Below are 14953 nucleotides of genomic sequence, written 5' to 3' on the forward strand. Positions count from 1 at the left end.
CACTGGATACTGTGGCAACAACAAATTTGCTTAAAAAACTTCTAGATGATTCCCCTCAATTTCTGTACTTACTACATTAGTATAGATTGTTAAGAAGAGCTCATGGACCATCACCAGACCACAAACCATATATATTGATTTTTTTTTTTTTTGGCCCACACACCACGTTGGCTTGTGGGATCTCAGTTCCCTGACCAGGGATTGAACCCGGGCCACAGCAGTGAAAGTGCAGAATCCTAACCACTAGACCACCAGGGAACTCCCTCACAAACCATATTTTTAGATAGACTATTTTTCAGAACAGTTTAGATTCACTGAAGGATTGAGCACAAGATAAAGAGATTACCAATCCTTTTTTTTTTTTTTTTTTTTGGCCACACAGCATACGGGATCCTAGCTCCCCAACCAGGGATCAAACCCATGCCCCTTTCATTGGAAGCATGGAGTCTTAACCACTGGACTGCCAGGGAAATCCCTACCAACCCATATTTTAAACAGCATTTTCCTAGGAGAAAGGGCAAAACTGAAGAAGATCAGTCCTAATACACAGTAAAACCAAGAATCCACAGGATCAAGGTAACGACAATATCTTATCTTCTTGCCAGGAAAAAATCTAAACCCTCTTGGGAGTAAGATAATATAAACAAAAACATCTCACATTTTTCCCCCAAAATGTCCTGTACAATGAAAACTTATGAGACATGCTAAAAAAAAAGAATAAAACAAACACTAGAAATACATTTCTATTCAACAACTGAGGGAATTCCCAGGCGGTCCAGTGGCTAGAACTCCATGCTTTCACTGCCGAGGACCCAGGTTCAATCCCTGGTCGGGGAACTAAGATCCTGCAAGCCGAGCGGTACAACCAAAAACAAACAAACACCAAGTGAGTCAGATATTGAGAATTGTCAGAAAGGAACTTTAAAATAACTATTATTAAAATGTTCAAGAGAATAGAAGAAATAGTGACAGATGGTAACTAGACTTATCATGGTGATCATTTTGAAATATATACCAAATATCAAATCACTATGTTATACACTGGGAGCTAATATAGTGCTATAGGTCAATTATACTATTGTCTATGTCTTATGATAGCCATGTGTTGGCTATCGTACATATACTATTTATGATAGCCAAGACATGGAAACAACTTAAGTGTCCATCAATAGATGAATGGATAAAGAAGATATGGTACATATATACAATGGAATACTAATCAGCCATAAAAAAACAAATGAAATAGTGCCATTTGCAGCAACATGGATAGACAGACCTAGATATTATCATACTAAGTGAAGTAAGTCAGAAAGAGAAAGATTAATACCATATGATATCACCTATATGTGGAATCTAAAATACGACACAAATGAACTTATCTTCAAAACAGAAACAGACTCACAGACATAAAGAACAGACTTGTGGTTGCCAAGGGGGAGGTGCGGAGGGATGGATTGGGAGTATGGCATTAGCAGATGCAAACTATTATATAGAGAATGGATAAACAACAAGGTCCTACTGTATAGCACAGGGAACTGTACTCAATATCCTGTGATAAAACATAATGGAAAAGAACATGAAGAAGAATGTATATATATGTATAACTGAATCATTTTGCTGTATAGTAGAAATTAACACATTGTAAATCAACTATACTTCAATAAAATAATGTTTTTTTTAAATCTCAGAGAAAAAGAGATTGGCTTTGTGGTTACCAGAAGTGGAGGATGCAGGGAGGAGGAACTGGATGAAGGCAGTCAAAAGGTACAAACTTCCAGTTGTAACATAAATAAGTACTAAGGATGTAATGTACAATATGATAAATGTAACATAAATATGTTACAAACGAAAGTTGTTAAGAGTATATCCTAAGGGTTCTCAACACAAGGAAAAAAACTGTTTTATCTTAAATTTTTATCTATATGAGATGATGGATATTTACTAGACTTATTATGGTAATTATTTCATGATATATTTAAGTCAAATCATTATGCTATACACCTTAAACTTGTACAGCCTGTATGTCAACAATATTTCAGTTATAAAAAGAAAGAAAATAGAAGAAAAGTTGAGAAATTCATCAGATATCAGGAGTCTAAAAATAGAAAATGGAAATTCTAAAACTAAAAATTGCTATATCCAAAACTAAAAATACCACAGGTGGACTTAATGTAGATTAAACATAGTAGGACGGAGGATTATTGAAGTAGAAGAAATGACAGTAGAAAATATCCAGACAGAAGCACAGGAGAAAAATACTATGGAATATACTTAGCCTGTAAGAGACTTACAGGACACGGTGAAAAGTTCAAATATATATGAGTAATAGGAGTCCTAGGAGGAGAGAAGACAATAGAACAAAAATGAAATTTAAAGAAATACTGGATTAATTTAAATATTTTCTTTAAGAATTCACATATTTTTCAAAAATTTTCCTAAACTACAAAAGATATCAAACCATAGATTCAAGGAGTTCTCTGAACCCCAATCAGGATAAATATAACAAAATAAATAAATATAATAAAATACAAGGACATACCATACCAAAGTGCTAAAAGCAATGATAAACAGAAAATCTTAAAAACAGCCGTATATAAAAGATACATTATGATCAAAGGAACATGAATACGATTCATGACTAACATTTCAACAGAAACAATGGAAAACAGAAGTGGAATGCTTCAGAATGAAAAACAGCACTTTACATTGATGGAAAAGGGACTTCCCTGGTGGCACAGTGGTTAAGAATCCGCCTGCCAATGCAGGGGACACAGGTTCCAATGTCTCCACATCTTTGTATTGCTGGTGGGAATATAAAATGGTATACCCGCTGTAGAAAACAGTATGGCCATTCTTCAAACAGATAAACATAGAATTTCTATATGATCCAGCAATTCCACTTCTAGGTATATACTTAAGAGAATTGAAAGCATGGATCCAAACAGATATTTGAACACCAATGTTCACAGAAGCATTATTCACAACAGCCAAAAGGTAGAAGCAACCCAGTGTCCATTGATGAACGAATGGATGGATAAACAAAATGTGGTACATACATACAATGGAATATTATTCAGCCTTAAGAAGGAAGGAAATTGTGATACATGACACAACATAAATGAACCTTAAAAACATCATGCCGGGACTTCCCTGGTGGTCCAGTGGTTAAGAATCTGCCTTCAAATGCAAGAGACATGGGTTCGATCCCTGGGGGGAACTAAGATCCCACATGCTGTGGGGCAACTAAGCCTGTGCACCACAACTGCTGAGCCCGCGTGCTCTGAAGCCCTCGTCCCACAACAAGAGAGAAGCCCGCGCGCAGCAAGGAAAGAACCCTCATACTGCAACGAAGATCCCGCGTGCTGCAACTAGGGCCTGACACAGGTAAAATAAAAAACAACAACAACAAATTATGCTAAGTGCAATAAGCCAAACACAGAAGAACAGATATTGTATGATTCTACCTATATGAAATACCTAGAATACTCAAATTCATAAAGACAGAAAGTAGAATAGTGATTACCAAGGGCTGAGAGTAGGGGATAATGGAGAGGTAAATGGGTACAGAGTTTCAGTATGGGATAATGAAAACGTTCTGGAGATGGATAGTGGTGATGGTTGTACACAACATGAATGTGGTTAATGCCACTGAGCCGTACACTTAAAAATGATTAAAATAGTAAACTTTATGGTCTGTATACTTTACCAGAATGAAAAATAATTAATAAAGGCAAAAGAGGACATTTTCTGACAATAAAAGTTGAGAGAATTCCCATTTGCAACAACATGGATACACCTAGAGAGTATTATGTTTAGAGAAATAAGTCAGACAGAGAAAGACAAACACTGTATGTCATCACTTATATGTGGAATCTAAAAAATAAAACAAATAAATGTATATAGCAAAACAGAAACAGACTCACAGATATAGAAAACAAATTAGTGGATACCAGTGGACAGAGGGAAGTGAGGTGGGGCAAGGTAGGGATATAGGATTAAGAAATACAAACTATTATGGATAAAATAGATAAGCAACAAGGATATATTGTACAGCACAGGGAATTATAGCCATTATGTTGTAATACTTTAAGTGGAGTATAATCTATAAAAATACTGAATCACCATGCTGTTCACCTAAAACTAATATAATATTGTAAATCACCTATACTTCAAGTTAAATTTTTTTAAATGTTAAAAAACTGAAAGAATTCATCATGAGCAGACCTGCACTATAAGAAATACTAAATGAAATTCTTTAGTCTGAAGGAAAATAAGCCAGATGGAGACATGGAACTGCAAAACAGAATGAAGAACACCTGAAAGGGTGACTACATAGGTAAATACAAATGAATATTGGAAATGAATATTGACAGTTTAAAACAACAAAGAAAATAATGTCTTGAGGAATTTAAAATATACACTGAAATAAAACATATAGCAACAGGGCCTCCCTGGTGGCGCAAGTGGTTGAGAGTCCGCCTGCCGATGCAGGGGATACGGGTTCGTGCCCCGGTCTGGGAGGATCCCATATGCCGCGGAGCGGCTGGGCCCGTGAGCCATGGCCGCTGAGCCTGCGCGTCCGGAGCCTGCGCGTCCGGAGCCTGTGCGTCCGGAGCCTGTGCTCCGCAGCGGGGGAGGCCACAACAGTGAGAGGCCCGCATACCGCAAAAAAAAAAAAAAAAAAAAAACATACAGCAACAATAGCACAGAAAGCACAAAGTGTTAGAGTTAAACTATTTTAAGTTTCTAGCATTGTTCAGGAAGTGTGAAAAATACTAATTTAGGGTAGATTGTAATGAGTTAAGAATGCATATTATAATCCCTAGAGTAACCACTAAAAGAGTTATTAAATAATAATCAAATATCTAAATAGTTAAATAATAATAAAAAAGAATAAAAAGTAGAATGATAAAAAATCATTGTTCAATACAAAGGAAGGCAAAAAAATGGAACGAAGGAACAAAGAACAGAAAGAACAAACAAAATAAATAGCTAAATGGTAGAAGTAAACACACTGTATCAGTAATTAAATTAAATCGAAATGAACTAAAACACTAAATAAAAAACACAGATTGTCAGACAGGATTTTAAAAATTCAACTATATGCTATTTACAAGGGACACACTTTAAATGTAAGGTCATCAAGGTTAAAAGAACACAAAAGAACAGGATGAAAAAATAGGTGCCATACAAATACAAACAAAAGAGAGCTGGCTTAGCTAAATTAATATCAGACAAAACAGACATTAACATAAGAAGTATTACTAGAGATAAGGAGAGGCATTACACACTGATAAAAGTGTTTGTCTGGCTGAAAAATATGACTTTCCTATTAGTATATTTAGAACTTAAATATAAGAAACAAGGGACTTCCCTGGTGGTCCAGTGGTAAAGAATCCGCCTTCCAATGCAGGGGATGCGGGTTCAATCCCTGGTCAGGGAACTAAGATCCCACATGCCACAGGGCAACTAAGCCCACGCACCTCAACTAGAGAGCCCATGTGCCATAAACCACAGAGCCCATGCACTCTGGAGCCCACCGGCCACAACTAAGACCCAACGCAGCCAAAAATAAGAAATAATTAATTTTTTAAAAAAAGAAATATAAGAAGCAAAAAATAACAGAACCAAAAAAGAAAAGTAGGGCTTCCCTGGCGGCGCAGTGGTTGGGAGTCCGTTTGCCAATGCAGGGGACAAGGGTTCGAGCCCTGGTCCGGGAGGATCCCACATGCTGCAGAGCGGCTAAGCCTGTGCGCCACAACTACTGAGCCTGCACCCTGGAGCCTGTGAGCCACAACTACTGAGCCCACGTGCCACAACTACTGAAGCTCGTGTGCCTAGAGCACATGCTCTGCAACGGGAGAGGTCACTCACTGCAATAAGAAGACCGTGCACCGCAGCGAGGAGTGGCCCACACACACTGCAACTAGAGAAAGACCGCGCAGCTGCAAAGACCCATCACAGTCAAATATAAATAAATAAATTTATTTTTAAAAAAGTAGACAAATCCACAATCATTGTTAGTGACCTGAACACACACACACGCCCCTCAGTAATTGATAGAACTAGTCAAAACTCAGTAAGGATATAGAAGATCTGAATACACTATCAATTACATTGACATAATTGAATATTTATACAACACTATACCCATCAACTGCAAAATACGCATTCTTTTCAAATACAAATGAAATGTTCACCAAATCGACCACATGCTGGGCCGTAAAACAAATCTCAACAGTCTTCAAAAGACTGAAGTCTTATACAGTATGTTCTCTGATCACAATAAATTAAATAAGAAATTAACAAGAAATCAAGAGAGGAGACTTCCCTGGGGGTCCAGTGGGTAACACTCCAAGCTCCCAATGCAGGAGGCTTGGGTTCAATCCCTGGTCAGAGAACTAAGATCCCACAAGCCGCGTGATGTGCACACACACACCAAAAAAGCATATAAAGAAAAAAAGACATTAAATTCCCTAGTACCTAAAAAATATCTACTTCATGGAGGATGCTTAATAAATGTTTCATGGAGGATGCTGAATAAATGTTTAATAAATTTAAAAAGTAGGGCAAAATGAAGGACAGAATGAGAAGGTGTGACATACTTCTAATACCATTTACACCAACTAGGTTGGCAAAAGCTAAAGAAGTTGGACAGTACCAAGTGCTGGAGAGAATGAAAATCAATGGAAACTCTTACAGTTTGCTGATGAGAATATAAATTGATACAACCACTTTAGAAAACAATTTGGCATTAGCTTATAAAGTATAACATTCACATACCCTACCACCTTACAATTCAACTCCTAGGTGTGAACCCTAAGAAGCTCCTGCCCAAGTGCCCCAGGAGATAATTATAAGAATGTTAATAGTAGCTCTGCTCACTATAGCAAAAACTGGAAACATCTCAAATGTCCATCAATAGTAGAAAAGATAAGGCAATTATAGTATATTCACACAGTAAAATATTAACCCACAGTGAAAATGAATGAACCATAGTTGCTTGCAACAACATAGATCTTAGAAACTTAGTGTTGAATGAAAAAGGAAAATCACAGAAAAAAATACAAACAGTATGATACCATGCTTATGAAGCTCAAACACAAACAAAATTAAACAATATGTTGTTTAGGCATTACATAATTTTTTAAACTATTTATTTATTTATTTTTGGCTGCGCCAGGTCTTAGTTGCAGCAGGCGGGATCTTCGTTGCGGCACGCAGACTCTTCATTGTGGCATGCAGCCAGGATCTAGTTCCCTGACCAGGGATCAAACCCGGGCCCCCTGTATTGGGAGCACAAGTGTCTTACCCACTGGACCACCAGGGAAGTCCCTATAATTTTTTTAAAGCAAGGAAATTATAAATACAAAATTCAAAATAATGGTTAGGAAGAGATGGGGTAATAGATAATGTTCTAACTCAGATTGGATGATGACTTCATGAGTGTTCATTATATTTTCATTCTTTATAACTTACATGTAATGTTTTATATGTATTAAATATGAACTTAAAATACTTTTTAAATAAAGAAAAAGCAGTAGAAAGGGTGATAGGAGCATGGAGAAATGAGTTGTTCACTTCTTCCTAGAAGAGAGGAGAAGTTAAGGAGAATTTCATCTAGTAGGTGTGTCAGGGGTCCCCAGGTTGAGTGATTCACTAGAAGGCCTCACAGGACTCAGAGTATAATTGCACTCACAGCTATGATATACTATAGCCAAAAGATACAAATAAAAATCAGCAAAGGGAAAGGGGGCATGGGGCAAAGTCCAAAGGAAACCAGGCACAAGCATCCAAGAGTCCCTTCCCAGTGGAGTCACACAGAATATAATTAATTCCTCCAGCATGACTATAATACCACTTCTGAAGTGTTGTCTACCAGGGAAACTTGCCAGAGTCTAGGAATCCAGGGGTTTTATCAGGGGTTAGTCGTGTAGGCACTCTCTGCCTACCATGTACCAAAATTTCAGACTCCCATAAGGAGAGCAGGTGTTTAGCATAAACCATATTGCTAGCACAGTTTAGGCTCAGTGATCCACTCCTATATGTTAGGGTAGTTAGGACCCCTCCTGAAATCCAAATTCTCAGATGCTAGCCAAAGGCCAACCTTGAAAGCAGGACTTTCAAAGGATAGCACTCTCAGTCCTGTTTTATCAACTTTTTTCTGCATAGTAAGTAATACTGTGGCTGATATTTGAGGTGAAACTTCAAGAAGTATGTCAAATGGACAAGGTAATATGGTGGAAGGGCATTAAAGGTAAAGGTAAAGAGGTATGAAAAGATGCCCCAGTCAGGGAACAAACCACAGCGCTGAAGTCCTTTCAATATGGGTGGAGCACAAGGCACTTGGGAAAATATCAGAAGAAGGAAGTGGAGAGGGAAAGAGTCAGACTATAATGGGCCTCTTACACCACAGTGGGACATTTTAACTTTGTCCTGCAAGCGATGGGGAGTCATTAAAGTACTGTAGGTGAGGGAGTATAGTACAATGCCTGGCTGAAACAGACTGCTTGTGTCCTCCCAAAATTAAGATGCTGAAATCCTAAACCCCACTGTGATGGTATTAAGAGGTGGGCCCTTTGGGAGGCGCACAGGTGATGAGGGTGGTACCTTCATTAATGGGATTAGCGCCCTTATAAAAGAGACCCTAACAGAGCTCCCTCACCCTCTCTGCCGTGTGAGGACGGAGGGAGATGGCTATCTATGAACCAGGAAGAAGGTCCCCACCAGACACCAGAGCTGCCAGCACTTCAATCTTGGCCGTTCCAGCCTCCAGAACTATGAGAAACAAATGTTTGTTATTTAATCTACTCAATCTATGGTATTTTGTTATAGCAGCCCAAATGGATTAAGACACTGGCACATAATGTGGTAGGTCCTAAGTAAATCCTGTGGATTTCATGTGACTTAAACTACTATGCCAGTTCAATATCCGTATAGATTTCTTGGCAATCCTTCAGTAGAGATGGTGGAACTTCATCGATCATTTTAGGCCACTCTAGATTTCCTTAGATACATTAAACTAGACTACATCACTCTGATCCATAATCAAATGCACAGACTATTAACTGAAACTGGTTCTAGGAATTGTGGGATCTAAAACTGGTTCTAAAAAAGCAGGATTTAGGGGGCTTCCCTGGTGGTGCAGTGGTTAAGAATTCGCCTGCCAATGCAGGGGACACGGGTTCGAGCCCTGGTCTGGGAAGATCCCACATGCCGCACAGCAACTAAGTCCATGCATCACAACTACTGAGACTGCACTCTAGAGCCTGTGAGCCACAAGCCCGTGCTCCACGACAAAGAAAGGCCACCACAATGAGAAGCTCGCACACTGCAACAAAGAGTAGCCCCCACTCGCCGCAACTAGAGAAAGCCCACATGCAGCAACGAAGACGCAACACAGACATAAATAAATAAATAAATAAAATAATTTTTTTTTTTTTTAAAGCAGGATTTAGGTGATAGGGTCTTCACCAAGATGGAGACTAAAATGTAGTATCGGGCTTCCCTGGTGGCACGGTGGTTGAGAATCCGCCTGCCAATGCAGCGGGCACGGGTTCAAACCCTGGTCTGGGAAGATCCCACATGCCGTGGAGCAACTAAGCTCGTGCGCCAAACTACTGAGCCTGCGCTCTGGAGCCCGCGAGCCACAACTACTGAGCCCGCGTGCTGCAACTACTGAAGCCAGCACGCCTAGAGCCTGTGCTCCACAACAGAATCCACCACAATGAGAAGCCCACGTGACGCAACAAAGGGTAGCCCCACTCCCGCAACTAGAGAAAGCCTGCGTGCAGCAACGAAGACTCAACGCAGCCAAAAATAAAATAAAATAATTAATTTTTTAGTATTAAAAAAAAAGTAGTATCAATTTGTTAAACTACCAGGAAAATGTAGCTTTCAGAATAAACTGGTAACAACTACCATTTATTATGCGCCAGGCAACGTGCTAAGTAGTTTATAGAGATTGTTTTGGTTAATCTTCACAACCACCATTTAAGATGGGTATCATTTTCTCATTTACAGAGGAAGAAGCAGACTCACAAATGTGAAATAATTTACCTATGGTCACATAGGTCATGGGTGCAGAATGGAGCAGTTGATGTCAAGCTGAGTACCTCACAGCTTTAACTGACTGCCTGTTTTTTTTCTCAGAGATTATTGGGGTTAATCCCCATCCTGCTTGCCTCAGACATCACCCGGGTCCAGAACATCATAGCCATCCGTTGCACCTCATATGGCTCTGAATATCTACCCCTCCTTCCCCAAGGCAACTTGGCAGGGCCTAAAATGGTTGAATCCCTAGACTGCCACTAGAGTGATGAGAAGAAGCAGTCTTATCTGTTTACCCTAACTTGCCATACAGATATGCTCATTTTTTAAGTGGGCTATGACATAGAAAAAGTTGGGAAGCTCTACTTGAATCCAGTCTAATCCTCCTCCTCCTCTCAAAATCCTCTGGAAATCCCAATCTATGATCAGCAAACTCCATTATACCCTCAATCTGTCCTTGGAAAGTCACTTTATTAAAACTTGGCATCCCCTGAAGACACTGCCTCCCTGTATGCAGCCTTGAAGACACTGTAATAAAAATGACCCAGCCTGAGAATAGACTAGGATTGTAGCAAAGATGTACCCCCACAGAGTGAAGGCAAGTCGTTTTCTACAGGCAACTGTTTTCCACAATTTCCCTCAGGAGCACCCATGCTGTTTTGGATTAATCTCAGGTTCGAATCGAATAACACTTGTTCATATCCTGTTAGTAAAACCTGATCTATGGCCACTTGTAACAGCTGGAGATGTGTTTGCAGAGCTGAGAAGTAGAAAGCATCATATGGGGTAACCCAGAAACCATCATGATCCCCACAACTGTGGCTTCTTTGTCCCATCCTATGCACACTAGCCTTGGTTGCTGTATTACTCATGTTTTGTTTTGTTTTGTTTTAATTTTCTGTTTTATTTTATGATGCTTTGACATCTTGGGGCCTTGCAGACCAGGATGGAACTGCCCCTCTCAGGGTTTGCTAACTCCTAGAGACAGAAAACCACCTACCTTCAAGCACACCTTTCATATGCAAACCAACCAATCCAAACCAGTATCCCTAACCACCTCCTTTATGGACTCTCATACACAAAACCAATATTCTCACTACCCTAAATCACCCTAGGGCCAGGTACCAGAAAACTAGGGACCACTCCTATGGCCCAGAGCCCTGTTGAAATTTTTCAAACTAGTCAACCCAACCTCTTACCTTGCCTCACCCATTCCTTCCTGTGGAAACCACAATAAAGGCTCTGGGCAATGCTCTCCCCTCACACCTTCTGCATCCTGACCAACCTTAGTGCTTCCCCATATGGCCCTGCATGGGCCTCTTGGGAACTGCACATAATAAAACTTTCAATGGCATTGAACTCCTGTGTCATCACTCAGTCACCTCTATAAATTAAGTCCTGGGCACAATTAAAACAACTGTCACTTCCATTACAGCAGTTAACATATACTCTCTGATATCATGTATAAGTAGATACTTTCATCTCTAGAATTTAATCTCCCTGAGAGTAGGAACCATATTTTACTAAAAAGCTCTGTAGGACTTGCCTGGTGGCGCAATGGTTAAGAATCTGCCTGCCAATGCAGGGGACATGGGTTCAAGCCCTGGTCCGCGAAGATCCCACATGCTGAGGAGCAACTACACCCGTGTGCCACAACTACTAAGCCTGTGCTCTAGAGCCCACAAGCCACAACTACTGAGCCCACATGCTGCAACTACTGAGCCTGCGTGCTGCAACTACTGAGCCCGCGTGCTGCAACTACTGAAGCCTGCGCACCTAGAACAAGAGAAGCCACCACAATGAGAAGCCCGTGCACCGCAACGAAGAGTAGCCCCCGCTCATCGCAACTAGAGAAAAGCCTGCGCACAGCAACGAAGACCAAACAAACAAACAAAAAAGGAATATAAAAAAATAAATTAAATTAAATTTTAAAAATAAATAATAAATAAAAAGCTCTGTAGTGTGGGTTTGCATGCCCAAGAACACACACACAATCAGTGTTTATTCAACTGAAATGTTTGCTGAAGTATGGCCAATTCCTGTCCCCTCACAAAGCCATTTCCCTTGGATTGTTCTTCTCCCATAGCAACAATACACAGTAGAACATGTTGAGAAGTGGTTCTCATTTTCCACAGGGAAGAAATAAAAAAGCCCCACAAATACAAGGCATCACCTGCTGGATCCCAATAAGGAGTCCAGGCCTGGACCAATATTAGAAGCATTTACACAAAGCAGAAAAATGGTGACACGGGCTGTTCAGACACCGGTGCTGTAGCTCAGGATTCTGCCTCAGTGACACAGGGGACAAATAGTGACAGCATTCATTGGAGAATAAATGGAAGTTATTTTCAGCATCTAATTGGATTGGGAGTGGGGAACTGGGGATTATTTATTATTATTTCCAATAATGTATAGCATCTTAAGTATCCCATTCTCAAGATTTGCTCCACTGTGCTTAAAAAATACATATGCTTGAGTTCTGGGACTTTGACAAAAATGCCCTTTATCCCTTGGTATTTCTACCTGAACAACTCATGCTATGCAAATATGAGTAACTAGAAATCTTCTTTAAGATAAATAAGTAACATATAGTCATCAGTTTTTAGGCTGGTCATCTGGTATTGGCAAAAAGACATGGATTTGCAGTCTGAAGACTGCTGTGTTCAAGCACACCAGTGACTGGGCTCTGTCACTAACTAGCTGTGTGACCCTGATAAAAACCTTCACCTCTCTGTCTTTATCATCAAATAAGAATCTATCATAAGAGAACCACCCTGAGGATTAAACGTTATAATGTATGTTAAAGGTGTTTCATAAACTATAAAGCACTCACAAACATCAGTCATCTATTGCATTGGAAGCTCCAGAGCCTGGCATGAGGCCTGACACAGAGCTGGTGCTCAGTATTTGTAGTGTAAATGAGTAAATACCACTGATGAGCTGTGTGATCTCAGGCAAGAAAAATCTCTCTCCTCCTCCTCTTCCTCCTCCTCCTCTGATACCACTGTCCCCCTTGTTCACTGAACTACAGCCATACTGTCCTTTTTCCTGTTCCTCCTATACAGCAAGCTCAGTCCTGCCTCAGGGCTTCTGCTGTTTCCTCTGCCTGGAACACTCTTCCCCAGCTCTTTGCATGGCCATCCCCTTCTCATCAGTCAGGTCTTAGGTCAAATGTCATTTCTTCAGAGGCTTTCTCTTACCACCCTGACTAATGTTCCTCCCCTATCATTCACCCAATATATATTCCTGTTTTATTTTCTCCTCCTGTTGACTTGTTTATTACACTCTCCTTCACTAGAATAAAAAACACTCTACTAGAGATTCCCTGTCTTGCTTACCACTGTATTCCAATGCCTAAGACAACATCTAGCTCATAGAAAACTCGCAACAAGCGTTTGAATAAATGAGGTTGGAATAACTTAATATTAAAAGTTTCATTCATTCAACAAATGTTTTGTATGTACCTATGAGGATTCAGGCTCTATTTCAATGTGCTGGGGATTCAGCTGAGAACAAAACAGACAAAAATTCCTGCTTTCTTGGGGCTTGCCTTCCAGTGCGGAAACAAACAATAAACAAGATAAAAAGCGAAGTATATACTATATCTGATAATAAGTGTTAAGGAAAAATAAATAAATAAAGCAGTAAAGGAGGATATGAAGTGTGTTTGGAGGGGCACACAGAAATGCAAGACTGAGCCATGAGGCTATATGGGAGAAATACATTCCAGAAGGCCAGGGTAACTGGGACAGGAATGAAGGGATTGGAGGATAACAAAATAGAGGATGACATCAGGGAGGTTAAGAGAAGGCAGATTGTATAGGGCCCTGTTGGCTAACCCAAGGGCTTTGTCTTTTACAAAGAGTAAAATAGGGGACCTCCCTGGTGGCGCAGTGGTTAAGAATCCGCCTGCCAATGCAGGGTACATGGGTTCGATCCCTGGTCCGGGGAGATCCCACATGCTGCAGAGCAACTAAGCCCTTGTGCCACAACCACTGAGCCGGCGCTCTAGAGCTGGTGAGCCGCAACTACTGAGCCCACGTGCCACAATTACTGAAGCCCACACGCCTAGAGCCCATTCTCCACAACAAGAGAAGCCACCGAGGGCTTCCCTGGTGGCGCAGTGGTTAAGAATCCATTTGCCAATGCAGGGGACAGGGGTCCGCGCCCTGGTCCGGGAAGATCCCACATGCCACAGAGCAACTAAGCCTGTGCGCCACAACTACTGAGCCTGAACTCTACAGCCCACGAGTCACAACTACTGAAGCCCACGTGCCTAGAGCCCGTGCTCCGCAACGATAGGCCACCTCAATGAGAAGCCCACGCACCGCAACGAAGAGTAGCCCCCCACTCGCCACAACTAGAAAAAGCCCACGTGCAGCAACAAAGACCCAACGCAGCCAACAATAAATAAATTTTTTTTAAAAAAAGAGTAAGATAGTAAAGTTTTGGAGAATCTGAGCACCGGGGTGTCATGATATGGCCTGTTATAAGAGGATCGCTGGGGCTACTGTTTTGGGAATACCTGAAGGGTAAGCGAAGGGACCAGTAAGGATGCCACAATAACTACAGCCAAGACATAGTGGCTCCGGAAGACTGGGGAAGGAGCAGGTGCGGGGTTGGAAGATTAAATTTTGGCTTTTGACAGTTACTTTGGAGTGGAGTTTAGGGGGAGGTCTAGGCTGGGGGTCAGCAGCTGGAACTCAAATGGCAACAATGTTGCCCTGCTAGTGAAATAAAGAAGATATTCCCACATAACAGAGCCTTCATGCGAAAGAAATGAGGTGTCAAATGCTGACCGGAGCAAGGTGAGAACCCTGAGCCAAGGACTGCACGAGCCTGTCCCGGAGGGAGGTGTATGCCGTGGAACCGGCGACCGACTTCCGAATCCACCGCACAAGCT

The 14953-nt window shown here is 40.9% G+C and overlaps 1 protein-coding gene across 1 annotated transcript in view; it reads right to left on the minus strand.

Moving 5' to 3' along the window:
* Positions 1-14941, minus strand: part of UIMC1 (ubiquitin interaction motif containing 1) — a 186533-nt gene extending 171592 nt beyond the window's left edge. Inside the window, exon 1 of the mRNA XM_060094860.1 lies at positions 14850-14941. The gene's annotated coding sequence lies outside the window, so the exon portion shown is untranslated. The remainder of the gene's footprint in view (positions 1-14849) is intronic.
* Positions 14942-14953: the final 12 nt, after the last annotated feature.

Source organism: Mesoplodon densirostris, chromosome 3 (genome assembly GCF_025265405.1).
Source record: "Mesoplodon densirostris isolate mMesDen1 chromosome 3, mMesDen1 primary haplotype, whole genome shotgun sequence".
NCBI lineage: Eukaryota > Metazoa > Chordata > Mammalia > Artiodactyla > Ziphiidae > Mesoplodon > Mesoplodon densirostris.